We start from the raw sequence: 12,544 nt of genomic DNA, 5'->3' as shown, positions 1-12,544 counted from the left end.
TTTTGTCTATGAACCTCAAAGGACCATTAGACCTCACAGAACCTCTTTGAAGTTCCTATTTTCAGTCCCTTTTACAGACAGGAAAACTGATGCATAGGAAGGTTAAACAGTTTATCCAAAGTCACACAGCAAATCTGTGGCAAAATGAGGAAAAGAACCTGGTGACTTCCATTCCTGTGATTTAACCACTAGACAAAAGCAAAACCTGGCATATTTCTGAGCACACGTGGCCTCCTATCAAAAACATGCAGAACTTTGCCCTTTTCCCATTTTCAGTGTAAAATTAATCATTTTGCTGAAATTTGGAATGAAGTAAAATTTGTGTGTGTGTATGTATGAAATGCAACACACCTCAGGGGCGTGGGGTGGAAATCCATGATATTCTGTGAAATGAAAATCATCAACTTTGCACAGCTCTATAGTTCGTTTAGTTTGAAAAATTGTGACAAGTGTGCCATAAAATCAAACTCTGGGCAAATGGTAGGGGGAGAAATGCATTGAATTGATGTTACATGCTAATAAATCCATTTTTAAGTGGTTTAATGTAATTATATTTCCAGTGACAATGTGAACTAATTAAAAGTTTCCTATAATATACTGTAAGTACAGCATATGTCCTACTGAGGTTAAATGAGTATTTAATCTTAGGGATAACATCCAATAAATGCTAAAATTAGTGATGGGCCTGAATTGGAAACAAATCCAAATATCCCCCCAAATTTTGGAGAGATTAGGAAACCAAAACCAAAACCAGATCTGGATTTGGGGGTTACAGTTCATCTCTGTATGGGATGAGCCATAAACCTGAATGTAAGCAAACCCAAACTTCATGTGGCTCTGTGTACACTAACCATTAAATGTAACCACAGCTACATTGCATCTCCGCTCAAATCCTCTGCTATTCAAGATTAATAGCAAAGCCGACCCAGCCCCCATCTGTGTGAGTGAGGAGGCTCACTGAGCAGCAGAATGGGCATGCTCTGGCAAGAGAAGGAAATACCCTAAGGTAGAGGTGGTGGCTGTTGCACTCGCTGGTCTCCAATTGGAGAGAGAGAGTTCTTTCACACTTGGCTGCATCGCTGCTCCCTCATGAATGAGATGGAGCTAAGGCTGGCCCAGTCAGAGTCCAACCAAGCCCGCTTTTGCTTCTAAGCCATCAGTTCAATCTGGGCCAGGACACTAGTGACAGAAAGTCATTGGTCAGGACATGAAGCAATGAAAGACAGGCACAGGGATGGATTTAAGCAGGAGGCCACAGCTTTAACAAAGGGGTGGGGGCTATATGTCCACCCCCTCACACAGCAGGCATTTAACTGGGTCCAATGCAGGGTTACAGGGTTACATGTAACCAATAACTTGGCTCGGGAAGACCCTCTTCAGCTTACCCCTAGGACTCAGCTCACATATGAATTCTCTTGCCTCCTGCCCTGCTCCCATGAGGAGGACCACAGGGTACCAAGGGAGACCTCAGTCTATGAAGACTTCAGGTCTCCCTTTCTTACAGGCACATGATCCACCAGCAAAATCCCAGGTTTCGTTTATCTCTGGAAGCTGTTTCTCTTCAGGCTTTATGTTCTAATATTACTTCCCAGTCCTGTTCCTTACCCAACTGTGCCTCCACAGTACTGTGAGGGAGACAAAAACCCTACCAGACCTTTACCAATTGGACCCAGCAGAGAAAAAGTCCATTCTGAGCCAGACAGGCATAAAGTGGATAAAGTGGATTGTGGAAATTATCATGGTATCTCCATCCTAGCTATTGCAGGCAAAGTTCTGGCGCGGATCCTTGCAACCCGCCTTCTGCCCCGTCAGAAGAAATTTTACCAGAGTCACAGAGTGGTTTCCGACCATGTCGTAGAACTGTGGGATATGATCTTCACAACACGGCAGCTGCAAGAAAAGTGTTGGGAGCAAAACCGACCACAGTACATGGCTTTTATTGATCTAAATAAAGCCTTTGATTCAGTGAATCGCCGTGTCTTCTGGACTGTACTTTCTAAACTTGGATGTCCTGATAAATACTTCAATGTCCTAAAATTTCTTCATGTTAACATGAAAGTGACTGTTCTGAGCAGCACTGGCTCCCAGAGTGAACATTTCACAGTACAAACAGGAGTCAAACAGGGCTGTATTATCGCTCCAACCATGGCATTCAGATACTAATTACAGAGATAGGGGCCATATAAGTACCTAAGATAGATCAACTGAATTACACTGGAGGAATATTACCATGTTGCTGTCCATGCTTTATCAGCAGATACGTGAATATTACTCTCCAGGGCTCTCAGTCTAACCTGTCCTTCGGGAACAACTAATTCACTTCTGAAGAAGGTCAGTCTTAGGATATACCTGCACTAATGTAACAATGTGCTGTATCGCTCACTATACACATGCCTTTGGGATTAAATAATAGGGCATATAACTTGCAAGATCGGTGCAGGCTCTTTTAAGTTCAAGAACAGAAACCAAACCTTCTGCCACCATTCTAGACAGTCACAGCATGCCAATGACTCTTGTTCTGAGCTGGCGCAGTTTAAAGCGCGTCTTCCTAACTGTTATCAGTTTACAGCACTTGGCAACTGCAGGAGAGATTTGCAGAAGCACAAAGGCAGCTTCAGTGATTGGTAGCAGGGAAACTCCCTTTATGAGAAAAGGGCACAACAATAAGTGAGTGAGTTCACCTTAAAAATCATAAGATGAGTGGACAGGGTCCTGCATCTGCTTTTACTTTTGTTCCCTTTGGATGGGATTTTTTTCCCTGAGATGATCATGCCTCCAACCAAAATTCATGGCAGTAAATCATGACATTTATAGGAAAGAGAAGAGAAAGTAACTGCAACTGACAGAAGACATGGTAATGGTTCACTTAAGAGCTATATGTCTGTTAGGCTAACATATATTATCTTAATGCAGCTAGTGAAGGCAGCTAGTGGCAAGCATACATCTGAGGCATAATGCTATGACCTCTCCTAAATAAAGACTGTCCTACCCACAAGTGACAGCAAAATCAAGCCCACTGTGACAGAGGTGTCGATTTTTCACACTCCTGAGAGGCATAGCTATGGCAATGTATGTTTTCAGTCTAGACTGGCCCTTAGGCTTTTCCTGGTATAGAAGTGTTGTTAAAATACCACACACCCCAAGTGACCCCACTATACCAGCAAAAGTTTTAAGTGTAAATCTGTGCCTAAATTCTCCATCTCTAGCCCAGGGATCCATCCCTAGATGTTGTTATAAGGATAATTACATTAAAGACAGTGAGATGTTAGTGATCATGATGGGCGATCACTCGTTACCAAGTATGATCATCTTCCATGGCAGTTATGGGTCCTCAGGTGGCTAATAAGGCCAATCGTTGAACCATAAGTTCTATTACAATGTTTTCAGGCTCAGCAGGAGGCTGTTGACCATGACTGGAAGCCAGTCTCTCCTTCCTCCTGCACCTCTTGTCCTCTTCAGCTTGTTGTCGAGCAAGTTCAAAATCCAGGGGACCATCATGTAGGACTTCACTCTGTTTTAAGCAATCCTGGGCAAGTGTCTTCCAAGTGTCAATGTCAATATTACTCTTTTTTAGGTTGTCCTTCAGCAAGTCCTTATAACACTTCTGTTGTCCACCCACGTTACGGTACCCTTCTTTCAGCTGAGAGAACAGGTACCTGTTTTGGGAGGCGATGGTCTGGCATCCAGACAACATGACCAGTCCAGCGGAATTGCAGATAGATGATCATTGCCTCGATATTGGTGGTCTTTGCCTCTTCCAGAACACTAATACTGGTGTGCCTGTCTTCCCATTTGATCTTCAGAATCTTACGAAGGCAGCGTTGATGGTGCCTCTCAAGGACTTTCAAGTGCTGTCTATAGGTTGTCCAAGTTTCGGACCCATACAACAGTGTTGGAAGAATAACAGCTTGATAAACAAGAAGCTTGGTGTCTGTTGGAATGTCGTGACCTTCAGAAACCCTGTGCCATAAACAAGAAAAAGCTACACTGGCACAGCTCAGGCGAAGTTGAATTTCTGCATCAATATCTGCCTTGGATGAAAGATGACTTCCAAGGTAGAGGAAATGATCGACATTCTCCACTGCCACTCCATTGACTTTGATAGATAGGGCATGTAATACCTCATTTGGAGTGGGCTGATAGAGCAGTTTAGTCTTCTTGATATTAAGAGTGAAACCAAGACATGCGTAAGCATCAGCAAACACATACAAGACTGTTTGAAGATCTTTCTCAGAGTGGGCAAAGATTGTGTTGTCCTCAGCATACTGAAGTTCCACAACAGATGTTGTGGAGATCTTGCTCTTGGCTTTCAGCCTGCTAAGCCTGAACAGCTTTCCGTCCATTCTGTAAATGGTTCCAATGCCAGCTGTAAACTTCCCAGCAATTAGGTAAAGAATGACGGCAATAAAAAACGATTTTTTCGTATTTTCCATCTTATCTATCACTTTCCTAATGATTCCTAACATTGGTAGCTTTTTTAACTGCCACCGCTCATTGAGCAGATGTTTTCAGAATGTACCCAAAATGACTCCAAGATCTCTTTCTTGAATGGTAACAGCTCATTTAGACCCCATCATTTTGTATATATTGTTAGGATTTTGTTTTCCTATGTGCATCACTTTGCATTTATAAATATTGAATTTCATCTGCCATTTTGTTGCCCCATCACCCTGTTTAGTGAGATCTCTTTGTAACTCTTTGTAGTTTTCTTGGACTTCGCTATCTTGAATAATTTTGTATCATCTGCAATTTTTGCCATCTCACTGTTCACCTGCCTTGTGCAGATCATTTATGAATATGTTGAACAGCATTGGTCCCAGTACAAATCTCTGAGGGACACTGCTATCTACCTTTCTGTACTGTGAAAAATGACCATTTATTCCTACCCTTTGTTTCCTATCTTTTAAACGGTTACTGATCCATGAAAGGATCTTCCCTCTTTTCCCATGACTGCTTATTTTGCCTAAGAGCCTTTGGTGAGGGATACTATGATACTGGATCATCCTTGTCCATATGTTTGTTTAATCCCCTCAAACAATTCTGATAGATTGGTGAGCATGATTTCCCTTTACAAAAGTCATGTTAACTATTCCCCAACATATCGTGTTCATATATCCATCTGATAATTCTGTTCTTTACTACAGTTTCAGCCAGTTTGCCTTGGTCCTGAAGTTAGGCTTACTGGCTGTAATGGTCAGAATTGCCTCTGGAATCGCCATTTTTTAGAAATCAGTATTGTACTAGCTATCGGACAGTCATCTGGTACAGAGGCTGATTTAAGTGATAAGTGACATATCACAGTTAGTAGTTCTGTAATTTCATATTTGAGTTCCTTCAGAACTCTTGGATGAATAACCTTGAGTCTTGGTCACCTAGGTGATAGTAGCTAATCTCAAAAAGAAAAGGAGTACTTGTGGCACCTTAGAGACTAACCAATTTATTTGAGCATGAGCTGTAGCTCACGAAAGCTCATGCTCAAATAAATTGGTTAGTCTCTAAAGTGCCACAAGTACTCCTTTTCTTTTTGCGAATACAGACTAACACGGCTGTTACTCAGTAGCTAATCTGAATCTAATCATATCTACCTATGAATTACTTTGTCTACCACTGTTCAGTCACTTCTTTGGTAAAGGTTGGGCAGTATTTAACAACAACTGCAAGACTGTACAGTAGATTAGGACAGAAAGTGAAACTCACTGAATCCAGCTGGGATCACAGAGGGAATTTTAATAGTTAGAATGAAATCATGTGAGTTATAGCTTCTCCAAGACACCAGTAGTAACAACCCTGATCTTCTAAAGAGTGACATCAGTTTTTACTGGCCTGATTTTCAGATAGTTAGATGCACAATTTAAGTAATTGCACATAGATGTGACCAGTTGTGATTTGAAATGGCAATTTGCAGACACAGTTATGAATGAGTGAGGAGTTGCAATATTTATGTGCAAACTTCTATACTTGTCTGCATGCTTAAAGTTCTGACAATCGGGCCTCTTAATGATCAGGACCTTGATTTTATATCCAAAAGATGGCAGGTCACTTTTTTTGGCTCTGTTCTTTCTCCTTTGTACTGCTTTGGGGGCTCAATGGAGACTTAAAGATGCCCTAATGAGCCTTGAGGACGATGTACAGCTGGAGTAATTGGCTCTACTCCATCCCTCCCAGTCCCCATGGTGTAGAAAGGGTGTGTGACTGGAGTGTGCTTGGCTCCAGTGATCTCCACTGGTGGGTTAGTCTTTAGGGAGCCATTAGAAGCTAATACAGTTTTAAGGACCGGAGGCGTGGGTAGGGATAGGGAAAGTGGTAGGCAGCTATTTTCTCCCTCTCCCTCAAATGAGCTGAGTGTTGCTCCACTTACATATATCTCTGATTTAGCGCTTCCAATATGGCAGCACCTCCAACAACAGGCTGGGGTGCTGGGTCACTGAAAAAGAAAACCAACCCACTTTGAATGACTAGAATGCAAAGAAGTTGCAATGGCCTTTATCAAGCAGGAGGTCAGATTAGGTGATCATAATGGTCCCTTCTGGCCTTAAAAGCTATGAAAGAAATGAAAGTGATAATTTAGGACATAAACTACTACAGATTAATTTCTGGCATCTGCAAAAATAATTATCTGTAACCACAGTGTTATCTGTGCTTGCAAAGATAACATGGTAAAAACAATATCGCTAGAGTGTACAAAGCTGTATTAGTAGGAAAAAGAAACAACGTTAGTTTCTCTTTCACCTGGATGGTTTCCCGTAAATGAGGCTGTGTGATCAGCAGCTGAGCTTCTGGACTCCAAGTAGGTTTGGTTTGCAAATTCAGGTTCTTGTTTCATTCTCAATGGTTAGAAAGTATCTCTTATCTGAAATTGATATGCGCGTAAGTTGTATCAGAACTATTTGAATTTAAGGACTTGATTTTTGTGTCTTCAAAAGCACAGGACAGAGTGCAAAAATGTGTGTGCAATGTCATGCATAATTTGCACAACATTTGCTGTGATTGTGCATGCAAATTAAGTATGTGCATTTGTGAATAGCCCAGGAGGCATGTTCTGCCCATTTGCCCTTGTGAATAAACAATGATTGCAAGTATACATAGAGCAAACAATTGTGGGCACATTTTGATACATGGACCTGCACTTCTGAAGTTTTTCAGATCATGTCCATTGGCTTCGCTCTTGTGATTTATGACTAGGCCTTTATCATCCAGCTTTTCCTTATTATGTCATTCTCTCTTTCCCCTTCCCCCCCACCCCTCCACCTCCTGCTTGGTTAAAAAACCTGGAGTCAGATCGTCAGCTGGTATGAACTGGTGAAGCTCCCTTGGTTTCAGTGGAGCTAAGCTACTTCACACCAGCTAAGAATCGGCCCCTTTGTACTCCTGTATAGCTTGTAAGATGGGACATTCAAGATTCAATTATCAGCCTCAGCTGTTCTAGATTTACTGTGTTAGCAATAAATGGTCTGAAACCCATCCCATCAAATTCTTATTTGACTCTGCCTGTTCTAGACATAGTGGACACAGATGTTTCTTAATTGGGCTGGAAAGCCTTAGTGAAATGTTTAATAACAAATGGTGTCCAGAATACAAACCAGTATCTTTGCTTAAAATCAAGATATGGAGGAGGTTTGTGGCATTTTATATCAAAGTACATTTCTGAATTTGACATTTCCACTTGAATCTGGGAGATTGTATCAGTAAATGGGCTAGACATTTCCAACTTGTGTCTTAAATGACTGATTTGTTTTCAAAAAATACCAGAAGCCCAACCCCCTGTGCAAAAATGCACAAGCAATTGTGTACTAAATTTGTGCATTCAGAGTGAATGTGTTTCTGTGACAAGGGCCTGCACGAGACCTGTCCACCATTTAGATCTTACTTAAGACCTGTTCTGAGGGATGAAATGCCAGTTAAGTGGTTGATAGGCCTTGTGCAGCCCTCTGCACTAGGGTGAATTTCATCCAGAATTGCCATTACTGTACATAGCAATATGCAATATGCATGACAGTAGCCACACTTTAGATATTCTGTTACAAATTTGCATGTGTAAATGCATATAATATAAATAGTAATTGCATTCTAAGGTTGGGCTTGCAACCTCACTCTCATTTTGCACATAGCTGTATCCCATAGATAGTTTGAAAACTGGGCCTTAAAAGAGTAAGAAGGAGGAAAATTGAGTTCACTGAGACACCAGGGGTACACAGAGGTTTCCAGGGGGGTACTCATCTAGATCAGTGTTTTGCAATCTGGGGGTTGCGACCCCCAGGGGGATCCGGGGATGTGTTTAGGGGGGTTGCAAGTGCAGGGCCAGCATTGTGGGGGGGCAAGCAGGGCAATTGCATGGGGTCCCATGCCACAGGGTCCCCCGCAAAGCTAAGTTACATGCGTCAGTCCTGGGCAGCGGGGCTCGGCTTCTGACAAGATTCACAAGTGAAAAACAGGCTTAAGTATCACACTGACATCTAAGTACAATATTTATATTTCAATCAATGTATTTAATTATATGATAAAATGAGGAAGTAAGCAATTTTTCAGTAATATTGTGCTGTGACATTTTTTGTATTTTTATGTCTGATTTGTAAACAAGTAGTTTTAAAATGAGGTGAAACTTGGGGGTATGCAAGACAAATCAGACTCCTGAAAGCGGTATAGTTGTTTGGAAAGGTTGAGAACCACTGGTTGACCTTATTTCCTCTTTTCATTCATTTGTACTTTTGCACAGTTACTCAGCTGTCCCTTCTACATTTATGCTCTGCTTCCTCCTCACATAGAATCTACAGAACCACCTCATTTCCTTGGCTGTGATTTCTGCTCTTACCTTTTGCACCTGCAAGTAACAACTTATCCCTGATAAATACTGAGTAGTCCTCAGGGCTGGCCTTATGGGTGGGCGACACGGGCGACCACAAGAGGCAAGGAGCAGGGTGGGCCTGGAGTGCGAGGCCATGGAAGGGAGCTCAGAGCAATGGGGGGGGGGGGCGGAGAGGAGGCAGTGGGGCCAGGAGGTAATGGAGGGGTGGGGACCCCAGGGAAGTAGTAGGGGCCAGGGGTGATGGGTAGGGAGCCCAGGGACACAGCAGGGGTCAGATGCTATGTGAGGGGAACCTGGGGAGGAAGTGGGGCTGGGGGGGATGGATGGGGAGGCAGTGGGGTCCAGGGGTGCCAAAATACAAATTCACCCAGGGTGTCATTTTCCCTAAGGTTGGCCCTGGTAGTCCTTTTAATCTTTAAGGACATTTCTGTTTCTTCCTCCAGCCCTGTCACTCAGTGAATAGTGAAAGAAATTATTCACAAGCAAATGAATTTTACTCTGGCCGTTTTCAGTCTTTTTCATTTGCCTTTCCTAAGCATTCAGGCAGGCAAAGTTTTGGTCATGCAGCTGTTCACAGAAATTAAGTTCAGGCCTTTATGCAAGGTTTGTCTGATCACAAGACAAAATGTGTTCAGTTAATAAACAAAGTTAATTTCCCGCAGAAGCAGCTTATAAAGTTTAGATCATTCAGTCAAGGACCAAAAACAATACCGTGCAACTTAGGTGACCAATCACACATCTAAAATATTAACTCATGAATATCAGATTCTCAAAGAAATACTCACAATACTCACACCGAACAGTTGATAATGGGATCATGAGAGGAAATTTGCTTGAAAGACCATTTGTTGAACAATTTATTCCAGTTCTAAAGGCCCAATGTACTTTCTGTAAAGGTAGGAGTCTGCTAAGCTTGGTGTTCCTGCCAAATTCCTGGGAAAGTACATTTAACTCCCCCCAGAAGATTTAGTTGTATGTAATTATTTGTTTAACTAATTTTAACCTAAAGTTTATGCATCTTAGAATGGTCCTAAAACTGTTCTGTAGCACAGGGCTGCTGTGCGCTGCTGGAGAGATGCAACTTTTCACTACAGATTGTGATGTACTTCAGTAGTAGGTGAAAGAAGCTCTCTGAGTCTCTTACCTACCTCACAGGGAAACTCTAGGAGTTTATCCATCCATATTTATCTAGTGCTTCAACATCTTGGACTTCAGCTTGTTGAAAATAAATGGCCACTCTTCCTTTGTAGCTCCTTTTCTTTTGGAGCATGATTCTGTACTCACACTGGGGTAAATCAGAAGTTACTCCACTGAAATCAATGGAATTACACTAGTATTACAGTGGACTAATGGACCAATGGACTAGTAGACCCAGCTCTCCATGTTCCTCTTGACAGGAAATATTGTATGTCAAGCTTCTTTTAAGAGCCTGGTGTTTTTTTATAAAGTTAAATGAAGTGGGAAAAATTGATCCAACTGAAATAATTTCTGGCTTCATTTTAGTGGATATTAAGGAGCAAACACATTTGATGTCATCCACATGCTTGAGTAATTGTGTTTGCAAAGGGCTCCTTAGGCGTGTTTGCAGGATTTTGAAGAAGTTAATTTGGAGGGCAGTTTTACCCTGTGCCTAGGAACCGGACATGCCGGCCGCTTCTGAGAGCCACACGGAGCTGGGACAGGCAGGGAGCCTGCCTGAGGTAAGCGCCACCTAGATGGAGCCCCCTCCTACACCCCCAACTCCCTGCCCCAGGTTGGAACCCCCTCCTGCACCTTAATTCTCTCCCAGAGCCCACATCCCCTCCCGCACCCCAACCCCATCCCTGAGCTCCCTTCCACACCCAAACTCACTCCTGCAGCTCATACCCAACCTTCTGCCCCAGCCCTGAGCCCCCTCCTGCACCCCAAACCCCTCATCCCCAGCTCCATCCTAGAGCCCGCACCCCCTCCTGTACCCCAAATGCTTGCCCCAGCTCAGAGCCCCTCCTGCACCCTAAACTCCTCATTTCTGGCCCCACCCCAGAGCCCACAGCGCAACCACCTGCCTCAGCCCAATGAAAATGAGTGAGGGTAGGGGAGAGCCAACAATGGAGGGAGGGGGGATGGAGTGAGTGGGGGGCAGGGCTTCAGAGAAGGGGTTGGGCAGGGGGCATGGCAAAGGTGTTTGGTTTTGTGCAATTAGAAAGTTGGCAACCCTCCCCACCCTTCCCCCAGCTGTTTACATCTTCCTGTTAATTTCCTTTTGAAGAAGTCTCCACAAGCTCTTCATTAGCATTTGACTCAGTATGCTAATAGACTTCTATAAGAAACATAGTACATAATGGGCCACAAGGGAAATATGTCTCCTACCTTCTGTCTGGAGAAGTCTGTCTGGAGAAGCATGTTACTTTTGAGAGACCTGGCTTTCACTCCATATTATTTATGAAAATATGCTTATGATATGAATATGACATAACTGAGAGGTACTTAATGCAAGATGGATCTTGTAAGATATCATTGGAAAGATTATAATTTACTGAATGTGATTATCCAATTTGTATGCCTGTATCATTTCTGTATCTGAAGTTAAGATATTGACTATGTATCTGTATTTCAGCTATGCTACTTTGGGTGACGCCCACTGCTAACACTTCAGGTACAACAATGGAAAAGTCAGACAGGGTGGATGGCCCATCAGCGAGGACAATGGACTGTGAAGAGGCTTGGCCAGAGCCGCTGACTCATGGATGATGTGATACTACAGTCAGGTGGTCTTGTCACCTGATACTAAACATTACCTGGGACTTCTTGTAACTTTCCACTGGAAGGGCTGGGGGGTTAAGTTTGGGAAACAAAGAATTCTTACCCTATGTAAATCCTATTTAAGGGTGAGAAGGAAAGCAAACGTGACTCATCCTCTCCATGGCCTGTCTGCCCAAGAAGAAAGACTGCTAAAAACACCTGAAGGGAAGGCAGCGGGGAAGTCCAGTCTTAAAAGAAATATAACCGGAACTCGAAACACAGAAACTTTTCAACCTGCCTAAAATAACATTTAGGATGAGAATTTACATTTTATAACCTATTTCTTCGGTATTTTGATCTTAGCTTGCATTTTTGATTTATTTCTTCAGCAATCTGCTTTGTTCTGTCTGTTGTCTCTTATATTCACTTAAAATTCACCTTTTGTAGTTAATAAACTTATTTCTTGTTTATACTATAACCCAGTTTATGTAATTTTTAACGGGGGGGGGTGAAGAAGCTGTGCATATCTCCCTCTACATTGAGGGAGGGGGCGAATTTCATAAAACCTTGGGGTTTGTACCCCTTAAAGGGAGTGGGAACGAGAGTTTTGGGGCAAGCCCCTAAGGCTGAATTTTTCCAGAGCGGATCTCTGTCTCTCTGTGCAGCTGGGTGTGGCCCTGCCTGTGTGCTTGGGTGGAAGAGGCTTGTGAGCCTAACCCAGCAAGGCCAGGTAAAGGGGACCCAGGCTGGCAGAATAGGCTGACTCAGTGGCATCCCAGCACATCAGGTGACACCTCCAAAGGGCCCAAACCCATCACACTGCCTTTAACTATAAGGCCTAGAGAACATAATTTTCAGTATAGCGACACAACTCCTCACATATTTTCTGTACATACATCTTGCAATGAGTATGGAGATCGATGTGACACAGGCTTTCATTAGAGACTGCACATGAAATTCTTTTGGTGAACCCAGGGGATTGCTGTACCCCTATGTACTCCTGTGTCCTCTGCCAGATGG

The 12,544-nt window shown here is 43.0% G+C and overlaps 1 long non-coding RNA gene across 3 annotated transcripts in view; it reads left to right on the top strand.

Annotated features, from left to right (window-relative positions):
* LOC311527295 overlaps nucleotides 1–11,926 on the top strand; it is a 34,056-nt gene extending 22,130 nt beyond the window's left edge. For all 3 annotated transcript variants that reach the window (XR_014713301.1, XR_014713302.1, XR_014713303.1), the window contains 2 exons: nucleotides 10,307–10,503; nucleotides 11,400–11,926. This is a non-coding gene — a long non-coding RNA (uncharacterized lncRNA). The remainder of the gene's footprint in view (nucleotides 1–10,306; nucleotides 10,504–11,399) is intronic.
* Nucleotides 11,927–12,544: the final 618 nt, after the last annotated feature.

The sequence above is a fragment of the Lepidochelys olivacea genome (genome assembly GCF_965140295.1).
Source record: "Lepidochelys olivacea isolate rLepOli2 genome assembly, chromosome: 10".
Lineage (NCBI taxonomy): Eukaryota > Metazoa > Chordata > Testudines > Cheloniidae > Lepidochelys > Lepidochelys olivacea.
The sequence above is the reverse complement of the archived record's forward strand: the minus strand, read 5'-3'. Positions and strand labels throughout refer to the sequence as shown.